The sequence below is a fragment of the Pelobates fuscus genome, chromosome 11 (assembly GCF_036172605.1).
Source record: "Pelobates fuscus isolate aPelFus1 chromosome 11, aPelFus1.pri, whole genome shotgun sequence".
NCBI classification, from domain to species: Eukaryota; Metazoa; Chordata; class Amphibia; order Anura; family Pelobatidae; genus Pelobates; species Pelobates fuscus.
The window spans coordinates 131,674,705-131,685,070 of NC_086327.1; the positions used below are offsets into that span (position 1 = coordinate 131,674,705).

At 44.3% G+C, this 10,366-nt stretch overlaps 1 long non-coding RNA gene across 1 annotated transcript in view; it reads left to right on the forward strand.

The window, feature by feature from the left end:
- Window positions 1–9,152, forward strand: part of LOC134577734 (uncharacterized) — a 139,512-nt gene extending 130,360 nt beyond the window's left edge. The window contains exon 2 of the long non-coding RNA XR_010086054.1: window positions 8,473–9,152. This is a non-coding gene — a long non-coding RNA (uncharacterized LOC134577734). The remainder of the gene's footprint in view (window positions 1–8,472) is intronic.
- The last annotated feature ends 1,214 nt before the right edge of the window (window positions 9,153–10,366 follow it).

Genomic DNA, 10,366 nt, shown 5'->3' on the forward strand with positions numbered 1-10,366 from the left:
AATGCTAGCAGAATGCTTGGTTGTATAGGGAGAGGTATTAGCAGTAGAAAGAGGGAAGTGCTCATGCCATTGTACAGAACACTGGTGAGACCTCACTTGGAGTACTGTACACAGTACTGGAGACCATATCTTCAGAAGGATATTGATACCTTAGAGAGAGTTCAGAGAAGGGCTACTAAACTGGTTCATGGATTGCAGGATAAAACTTACCAGGAAAGGTTAAAGGATCTTAACATGTATAGCTTGGTGGAAAGACGAGACAGGGGGGATATGATAGAAACATTTAAATACATAAAGGGAATCAACACAGTAAAAGAGGAGACTATATTTAAAAGAAGAAAAACTACCACAACCAGAGGACATAGTCTAAAATTAGAAGGACAAAGGTTTAAAAATAATATCAGGAAGTATTACTTTACTGAGAGGGTAGTGGATGCATGGAATAGCCTTCCAGCTGAAGTGGTAGAGGTTAACACAGTAAAGGAGTTTAAGCATGCGTGGGATAGGCATAAGGCTATCCTAACTATAAGATAATGCCAGGGACTAATGAAAGTATTTAGAAAACTGGGCAGACTAGATGGGCTGAATGGTTCTTATCTGCCGTCACATTCTATTCTTCTATGTGATACTCAGGAGAGTAACATTAACACACAGGGCAGGAGCAGTGACACTCAGGAGAGTAACATTAACACACAGGGCAGGAGCAGTGACACTCAGGAGAGTAACATTAACACACAGGGCAGGAGCAGTGACACTCAGGAGAGTAACATTAACACACAGGGCAGGAGCAGTGACACTCAGGAGAGTAACATTAACACACAGGGCAGCTAACATTAACACTGAGGCACACAAGGATCTAAAATTTGCACGGATTGCTCTACAATAGATTATAGGGAAGGAGTTGCAGACATTGGACCTAGTATTGATACAAAAAGAACGATCAACAAAAAACTGGGCCCTTGTATTCAAACAACGCCCTGATATTGATACATAATACAGAATAAATTCTAGGGACTAAGAAGTTACATTGATTCTTTTAACATTTGAAATCTCAATATACACTTTTCTTCCCTGAAATATTTGGATATATATTGGTTCCAACGTGGAGCACAAAGGCATTACATCGTTCCTTTTGGAAAAGTAATTGAAGAACAGTGAGTGCCTCATCCCTGTATTGTGTGTGTATGTGTGTGTGTGTGTGTGTGTGTGTATATATATCATTTACACTAATTTTATAAACAGGACTAATACTGACAGAAAGTGGACAACAGTGTAAAAGTATAGCACATGTATAGTATAATACAGTAATTGTATAGTTTATATCTAGTATAAGTGTATAGTATAATAATTGTATAATTTATATATAGTATAACATTGTGAGTATAGAGTATAATAATTGTATAGTAAAGTATATAGTATAATATCGTGAGTATAGAGTATAGTAAATGTATACTATAGTTTAGTAGATAGTATGGGCACTATCGTATAAGGCATCCAGCCACCAGCAAACAGCAGGTATTTGCCCAATGTCGAGCATGGGGTAAGGCTTAATTTGTGGCAAACTGCTTGAAAATTGTTTGATAAATGACACGCTGCTGGGCCAGTAGCCTGCCTGCTGATACAATAGCCAGAGGGCTGCAGTAGTTGTAGTGCCTAGAGGGTCCTTTCAAATATTGTTAATGCTGCCGGGTTATTGTAAAAAAATAAGAAAAAAAAACAACACAAGTCCAAAGATGTACTTAAGAAATTGAAGATTATGCTAGCGCTACTGTACTTATAATCTTAATTTTAATAATGACAGGAGGCGAGTATTTTGCATTACTCTCTTTACTAAACTCCACAGCAGTAAAGAAAGTGAAAACATTTAAACCAATCAAAATGCAAAACAGTGGGCATATAGTCTCTGTGAACAGGCTCCTCCCCCTCTTTCGGAGCGACATCGGAACAGGGAAGAAGGTTGATGATAAAGTCTGTAATGAACATCAGTAGTAATCTTTAACGGGAGTGATGAACTTCTTGGCTTGAGTAGAAAAACCGGTACCAACAGGTGAAGTGTCCAATAGGGTCTTTGGTCTTTGAAATATGAGCCGTAATCCTATGGATATATGGTAGATGTTCCCAATCTTTGCGAAGTTAAACTGAAAGGAGAATATGAGAAGGTTAGGCACCGGTCTTAAAACTGTTTGTAGTCATGACAGTGATCCATCGGATAATATTGCATTAATAATAATAATAATAATTGCGAGTTCAGTGTGAAATCTACTAGTAGTTTAATAGGCTGATGATAATAATGGATATGTTAAGCCAACACATTAATATTGAGAAACAATTAGACAACAGGAAAGGAAAGATGTAGACAAGAAATATAACTAGAGTAGTTCCCCTCCTCCGGGTGGGAAGGGTGGGAAAATACTCGCCTCCTGTCATTATTAAAATTAAGATTATAAGTACACTAGCGCTAGCATAATCTTCAATTTTATCACATGACAGGAGGCTTCCTATTTTGCATTTTTAACGCTGTAGGATAAGAGACATAGCCGCACCAGAGTTCGGTCGGAAATAGAAGGTGCGGAATGTAGATTCTCTAGACCAGTCTGCGGAGCGTAGGATATCCGATAGGGAAGCGCCCGCCATAAAGGCTGAGGATGCTGCTGCTCCGCGCACCGAGTGGGCTCCAAACGTAGTGTCAACGCCGGCTAGCGATAGTAGCCAGCGAACCCATCTTGCTAGAGTGGTGGTAGTGATGGGGACATGTGGTCTAACGTATGACACTAGGAGTTGACCTGATGGTGAGGATCGGAGTGGTAGGGTAGTTTCCACGTAATGTTGTAGAGTGGAGACGACACAGAGTTGTGGATCTGTGGGGAAGAAAGGATAAAACACAGATGTGGAGTCCGTCTTAGTGCGACGAGATATCCGGAATGTAACTCCTTCAGGGGAGATTGAGAAAGCGTCTATGTCCAGAGCTCGAATGTCTGAGACCCTGCGGAAGGAGACCAGGCAAAGCAAGACTGTGAGTTTTGCTGATAGCTGACGGAGGGAGAGTCTGTCGTTAGTTGGCCAATCTCTCAGGAATCGGAGGATAATGTCGACGTCCCAGAATTGAGAATATTTCGGCCCTGGGGGGCGTTGTAATCGAATGCCTCTCATGAGTCGACATACGAGTGGGTCCTTTCCCACCGGGATCCCTTGAATGGGGACATGGGCCGCTGAAATAGCTGAACGGATTACGTTTAGTGATCTGTAGGATCGGCCCAATGAGAATAGGTGAGATAGGAAGTTCAAAATGGTTGAAATAGTGGCCGTAAATGGATCGAAGTTTCGTTCCAGACACCAAGTGGACCAGGAATTCCAGGCGGATAGGTAGCATCTTCTGGTTCCAGGGGCCCATGAGTCCCATAGTAGTTCCTTAGCAGCCTGCGATAGTTCGCCGACTTGCCAGGAGCCCCTGAAAGCGTCCAAGCCACCAGATGGAGACGATTGTCTAAGATGAGGGGATGCGGATTGCCTTTGGGATCTGTGAGAATGTACTGATGATGAGGTAGTAGGAGAGGATCGTTGCATGATAGAGCTAGGAGATCTGGGAACCATGGTTGTCCCCTCCATAGTGGAGTGATGAGTACCAGCGAGGTTTGCTGGTTCTTCAGGTAGTGTATGGTCCTCGCTATCATGGCGAAGGGAGGGAAGGCGTAGGCTCCCGTGATTGGCCATGGTTGTAGAAATGCGTCTACTGCTGCACACTCCGGGTCTGGGAGCCAGCTGAAGTATAATTTCATTTGTCTGTTGTTGCGGGACGCAAATAGATCTAGGTGGAGTGGACCTAGGCGATCCGCGATGTGGTTGAAGATTTGTGGATCCAATTTCCAGTCGCTGGTGTCCCGCCAGTGGCGTGAGAACCAATCCGCTGTGAGGTTCGTCTCTCCTGGGAGGTATTCCGCCGTGAGGGAGATGTTGCGAGGTAGGCAGAAGTTGAAGATGTCTTTCGTTATTTCTGATAGGAGCCGGGAGCGGGCTCCGCCTAGGCGGTTGATGTAGCGGACTGCGGAGATGTTGTCCATCCGGAGGAGGATGCAGCAGTCCGACTTGTCCTTCGCTAGGCTTCGGATGGCGAAGGACCCCGCCAGAAGTTCTAGGCAGTTTATATGTAAGTTGAGGTCCTGGGATGTCCAGGCACCTCCTGTCGATATATTTCCGCTCGTTGCGCCCCATCCCCAGAGGCTGGCGTCTGATTCTAGTATCATGTCGGGAGCCTTTCCGAAGATGGCTCGGCCGTTCCACGCCTCCATGCTGTCCAACCACCATCTGAGTTCGTCTCTGACTTCCTCTGTCATCGGGACCAGCTGGTCGTAGGAGGGGTTTTCCCTGAGGAAAGAAGCTTTGAGACGTTGCATCGCCCGGTAGTGAAGTGGACCCGGGAATATAGCTTGAATGGAAGCAGAGAGAAGTCCCACTATGCGTGCGAGGGCGCGGAGTGGAATGGTGTGGCAGCGGATGGCTCTGCGTAATTCCTTGCGGATGGCTGAGATCTTTGCTGTTGGCAGCCGTAGGGTGCTGGAGATGGAATCTATCTCGAATCCCAGAAATTGTACCGTCTGTGACGGGGAGATAGCCGACTTCTGAAAGTTCACTATGAAGCCCAGAGATGACAGGAGATCCGTGGTATACCGTGTGTGACGTATCAGTCTGAGTCTGTCTGAGCAGAACAGTAGGAGGTCGTCTAGGTATATGATGCAGCGAATTCCTTGCGCTCGAATATGTGCGACCACGGGCTTCATCAGTTTGGTGAAACACCAAGGGGCCGAGCTGAGGCCGAAGGGGAGGCACGTGAATTGCCAGGGAAGGCCCTGCCAGTGGAAACGAAGGTATTGTCTGCAGGATTGGTGGACGGGAACTGATAGGTAAGCGTCCTTGAGGTCTAATCTCGTGAACCAATCCTTGTCTTGTAGCAGGTCTCGTAGAAGATGTATGCCTTCCATCTTGAAGTGGTTGTAAGAAACGAATTCGTTGAGTAGTCGTAGGTTTATGACGGGCCGAAGGTCTCCCGTTTTCTTCTTTACCAAGAAGATGTTGCTGAAAAAGCCTAGAGGGTCGGAGGCGGGTTCGATCGCGCCTTTCGAGTATAGGGTTTGAAGTTCGTCGTCGATGAGAGAGGTGTCTATCCTTGAGTTGTGGATGGGACGTGGTAGTTCCGTCTGTCGTGGTTCGTCTACGAAGTCTATGACGTAGCCTTGTACCGTCTGAAGGACCCATGCGTCCGTGGAGATGGAGGTCCATTCCTGAAAGAAAAGGGATATACGACCTGCTGTATGCATGGGGAGAGGAGAATGAGTGAAATGGTTGCTTACCTGAGGAAAAACGAGCTCTGCCTCGGGTGCGTGGTCCTCGACCCCTGTCTGCGCCTCGAGTGTAGGAGTATGGGCGATATCCCGCCTCTGGGTAAAAAGGTTGGGGTCTCGTAGAGCGGGGGCCTGAAGGCCAAAATCGGCTGGCAGCACGGCCCCTTTGGCGGCCAGCCCGTCCAAAAACACCCCTGGTAGGGTTTTGTCTGAAGACTCTACGCATAGAAGTCTGAGCCTTGTTTAAGGATGCGTAGACGTTTACATGTCTGCTTAGCTCTTTTAGGAAAGCTTCTCCAAAGAGCTTGCCCTGTGCCATAGGACCTAGTTCCTTGGTGCCCAACTCCACCAATTTCCCGTCAATGCGGAGAAGTGCTGCTTTGCGTCGCTCAGAAGATAAGGCGACATTGGCATTACCCACAAAACAGAAGCACCTTTGTGCCCATTCCCGCACATCATGCGCCCATTCTCGTACCATAGTAGCGTCAAATTGATCGGCTTTGGTTAGGGCGTCGTCAGCTAAAAACATAATTCTGGACAATGGTCCCACAGCATCCAGGAGTTTATCCTGTACCCCTCTGAACCCTTTCTCCACACCTTTGCGTGGGTCGCGGCCACCTCGCGACATAAAGGTGGTCATCACCTGGTCAAATTCTGGAGTGTCCGCAACGTGATCAGGTAAAAACGGTCGTGGGCATTCCGACCTTAAGCGGTTGCGGACTGTCTTGTCCATGGACTTCCGTAACCAGAGGTGCATGAACCTCGCTAAGTGGTCGGGCGGTGTCCAGTCGCTTGAGCGTGGGTGTCGTATTTTTCGTGGGTCAAACAGTTTTTGCCCTAACGGGTCTAATATAGTGTCTTCATCTTCTTGCGGGGTCTCCGCAGTGTCTGGTTCATGGGGTTCTCCCGTGAACGTGTGTTGTGGGAAAAAGGATTGGGATCCTGAATCTGCATCCCAAGCGTCTTCGTTGGAATCTGAGTCATCCGCTTGCCATTCATCTATGATGGCCATGGGTTTAGCTTGCGATTCTTCTTCATCTGAAGAATACTCATGTTGCGGGTTCGGGGTGGTGGCTATAGTGGGTTTAGCGCGTTTGGCGGGAATTTTGCCTTTAATAGGGTTTTGGAGACCCTTTTCGCCTTTCCAGTGGCGTTTGCCCGTGAAAGTTTCTGGGCTTTTGCGTGATTCTGGTTCGTCAGAATCTGAGTCATTGCGGGTTGTGTGGGTTTTTGATGGTTTCCTCTTGTCGGGACCAGAGGCCATCATTTTGGAGAGAACTTTCTCCATGGAGGCGGATACGGCCTCGTTTACCATATTTTGGAGCTCTGTTGTCTGAGAGGTCTCCATAATGCCTGAATATGTTTGGCACAGGGCGTATAATAGAGGTCAGTATTTTGTATAGTGACAGAAAATAAGCTGTTGTGATATCTTTATGCGAGCCCCAGCAGGGTGTAATAATTTGTTTTCGTTGTACAGAGTACAAAATACCCCAGCAGGGTTCAATAAAAGGTAATGGTTTCAGAAAAACCAAATAACCCCAGCAGGGTTGTAAATATATATAATACCCCAGCAGGGTATGTAGTGGTATGAAAGGGAAGGTATACCCTCCGGGTTCTGTCCAAAGGCAGAGTATAATGCCAGAAATTATAGTAGTAATAGATAGTGCCAGGAAGGCAGGATGCAAACCACTGGTTGGGATTTTTTGTTCTGGGCCTCACCCAGGTTGTAGAGGTGGCCACAAAGCGACCTCTGTAGCAGCACAATTTAAGGGCAGCACCCCAAGTATGCACAGGTATAAATACCTAAGTGCTTAAACAGCTTTACAACGGTTTTTAAACAGCTAAAAAGCTTAACTGACCTCAGCGACAGTATCGTACAAAAATCCGTGAAGGGAGCTCCTGTGTGACCCTCGCGGTACTCACAAAATGGCGTCCGTAATCTCGCGAGATGCGTGATTAAAGATGGCCGCCGTGAGTGTAGCCGCGGCTGGAGCCGAGCCGCGGGAACTGAGTGAGAAAGGCCGATAGCCGGTAAAGTTCTGGGGCCGCCCGAGGGCGGAATGGAAATGACGGAAAAGGGGGAAAGAACCGGGAGCGAAGTTGCTGGAAAGCAACCAGTCCCAGTAAGGAGCATAAGAATTAAGATAGTTAGAAAAGAAGAATACAGATAATAGAAATAGGAAATAATAATATAATAATATATAAAATTATATAAAGAATATATAGCGATAACAATGAAACATATAAATATTATGAGGTAATAGGGAAGAGCCAAAAACTCTGACCTGTCTGCGATGGAGCAGTAAAGAAAGAGGGGGAGGAGCCTGTTCACAGAGACTATATGCCCACTGTTTTGCATTTTGATTGGTTTAAATGTTTTCACTTTCTTTACTGCTGTGGAGTTTAGTAAAGAGAGTAATGCAAAATACTCGCCTCCTGTCATGTGATAAAATTGTTTCTTAACAGACATGTTTAATTCAATTAGTTTCTCTACACTATGTTTTATAAATGCTGCTAATTGTATTGGTTTAACAATTGAATGGCCATTAAAGGATCACTATAGGGTCAGGAACACAAACATGTATTCCTGACCCTATAGGGTTAAAACCACCATCTAGCCATTCTGGTCCTCTCATGCCTCCCTAAATATAGTAAAATCTTACTTGTATTCAAGTCTGCAGCTGCTTACTTTGTCCCGGTTTCCTTTAGACCTGCCCACTGCCTGCTGACATCAGCAGAAGTGGTAGCCTGATCCAATCACAATGCTTTCCTATAGGATTGGCTGAGACTGACAAGGAGGCCGATCTGGGTCCATGCCAGCGCAATTCAAACACAGCCTTGGCCAATCAGCATCTCCTCAAATAGATGAATCGAATCAATGAATCTCTATGAGGAAAGTTCAGTGTCTGCATGCAGAAGGAGGAGATACTGAATGTTTGGATGCATTTTAGGCAGCCATGACCCAGGAAGGATCTCTAACAGCCATCTGAGGAGTGGCCAGTGAAGTTATCACTAGGCTGTAATGTAAACACTGCATTTTCTCTGAAAAGACAGTGTTTACAGCAAAAAGCCTGGAGGGAATGATTCTACTCACCAGAACAAATTCAATAAGCTGTAGTTGTTCTGGTGACTATAGTGTCCCTTTAAAGAATATCTCTCGTCATCCTCTGCGTTTTCACCTCTCCCAGCGATCCTTCACAATAACTGACAGCTCATAAAATGATCTCAAATGACATTGAAATGCCCTTGACCTATGCTGATAAGCTATCAGGTATCAAATCTGGGGGAACAACAGTGAAAAAGTGTACAATTATGGACTTGGTTTTGCGATATCCCATTAGATGACGGCAGTCACGTATTCGTACAGTGTAATGTGTCAGAAGATGGGAAAACTGCTAAACTTTAAAAGCAATATTTACCTTGTTAATAAATCTGAGTAATCCTGAGAATTACCTGCGTATTGTGTAAGAGCTTTCCTCGCTGTTATAACGTGTCCAATAACAACGCGCGGATAGTTTAATGCTGTGGAATTGCAAACATGGCTTGCCAGTCCAGGAATATGTGATAGCGGATGTACAGGTTAGAGTGTTAAAGAAAGACAATGTTTGGGCTGATTTCATTCTGTAATAATTAGAATCTCTGATCGATGTGGTGAGTTAAGTAAACAATTTGTGGTTCCCTATAGCCTGTAGAGAATCAGAAAAAAACGGCCCATTTTTAGGGATTCAAAACAACTTCTTCGTCTTCAACAAAGAAAAAAAGTCATTATGCAAAAACCATAATAAAAAATGAAAATGATTTATCATAAAGTTTTTTTTTTTTTTGATGAAGTAAAACTTGGTAGCCTTCTACATTAAACCGTCTGCATTGTAGTCGTCTGGCCTGCAGACAGTTTTGCACCCACAACCCAAAAATAGTTTTCTGTGGCCTGCGCTACCTCTCTCGGCTTCTTTAGGTGCAGGGAGAGTTCATGGCTGATGGCATTACATGCAGCAGGAATCATATACAAGGTTATGCAATAAAATAGGAATCTGAAAGTTGAAAAATGGAACTCCAAATTTAAAATATTCTGCTACACAACTAATTCAAATTTTGACTCTTTTTGACTAAAATGCCCCAAACCTGGTCAGTTCCTGTTGGATAAATAACCATATTAATCTACAATTTACATAAGTGTTATTCATTCGCAAAGATAGGAATTTATCAGGTTATTGTACATTTGATTCTAAATATTCTTCTAATTTGCTACCATCTACAAATTATCCTGCACCCCAACCTCTCTCTGCTACAGAGAACACATTTTAATTATGTATTTATTTATTGTAGGTCACTTCCCAGCCTCCTGGCTCCAAATTCTTTTATCTAATCACCCTTCAACTAAATCTACCGTAAGCTATTTCATTAGCACCCAAGTTACGCTGTCCTTGCATAGAACCCCTGATCTCTGGCCATTACATCTAACACTCCCAGTAAATCATTTGTGTTGGTTCCCTGTTATTACCCTTAGATTGTACGCTTGCCATATGTCAGCATTTTGTTTAAAATCATTGTATCTGCTAGACAGTACGCTCAGGATCCTCTATTTCTTTCCTATTACTATGTGTTTATTATTTGTCTGTATTTCCCTATTGTACAACGCTGCAGAAAATGTCGGCACTATACAAGCACCTACTAATAATAAAAAAAATGTAAAAAATCATCCGTTATTTTTCGCCCAAATTTTGTATTTTACATTGTTCTACACTCAAGTGAGAATTGTTAGGAATTCAAATGAATTTCAAATTTAGGCTCAAAATAGTCAAACTGGAAGCTATTTTGGCTTTAAGACTAATTTTCCTGACCATTCTCCCTTCAATTAAAAACTCAATTAAACTGAGACATCTCTGCTTCCGGTTCGCCTACTCTGGCTTTAATGTCCCCTCAAACTTCCCTTTCTCCTATTATTTCCTCTTCTCTTCCTCTCTCAGAATCGGTTCTTCATGTCTGGTATGTTTCTGCTTTGTCTACACATGGCAAATCTTGACAAACCG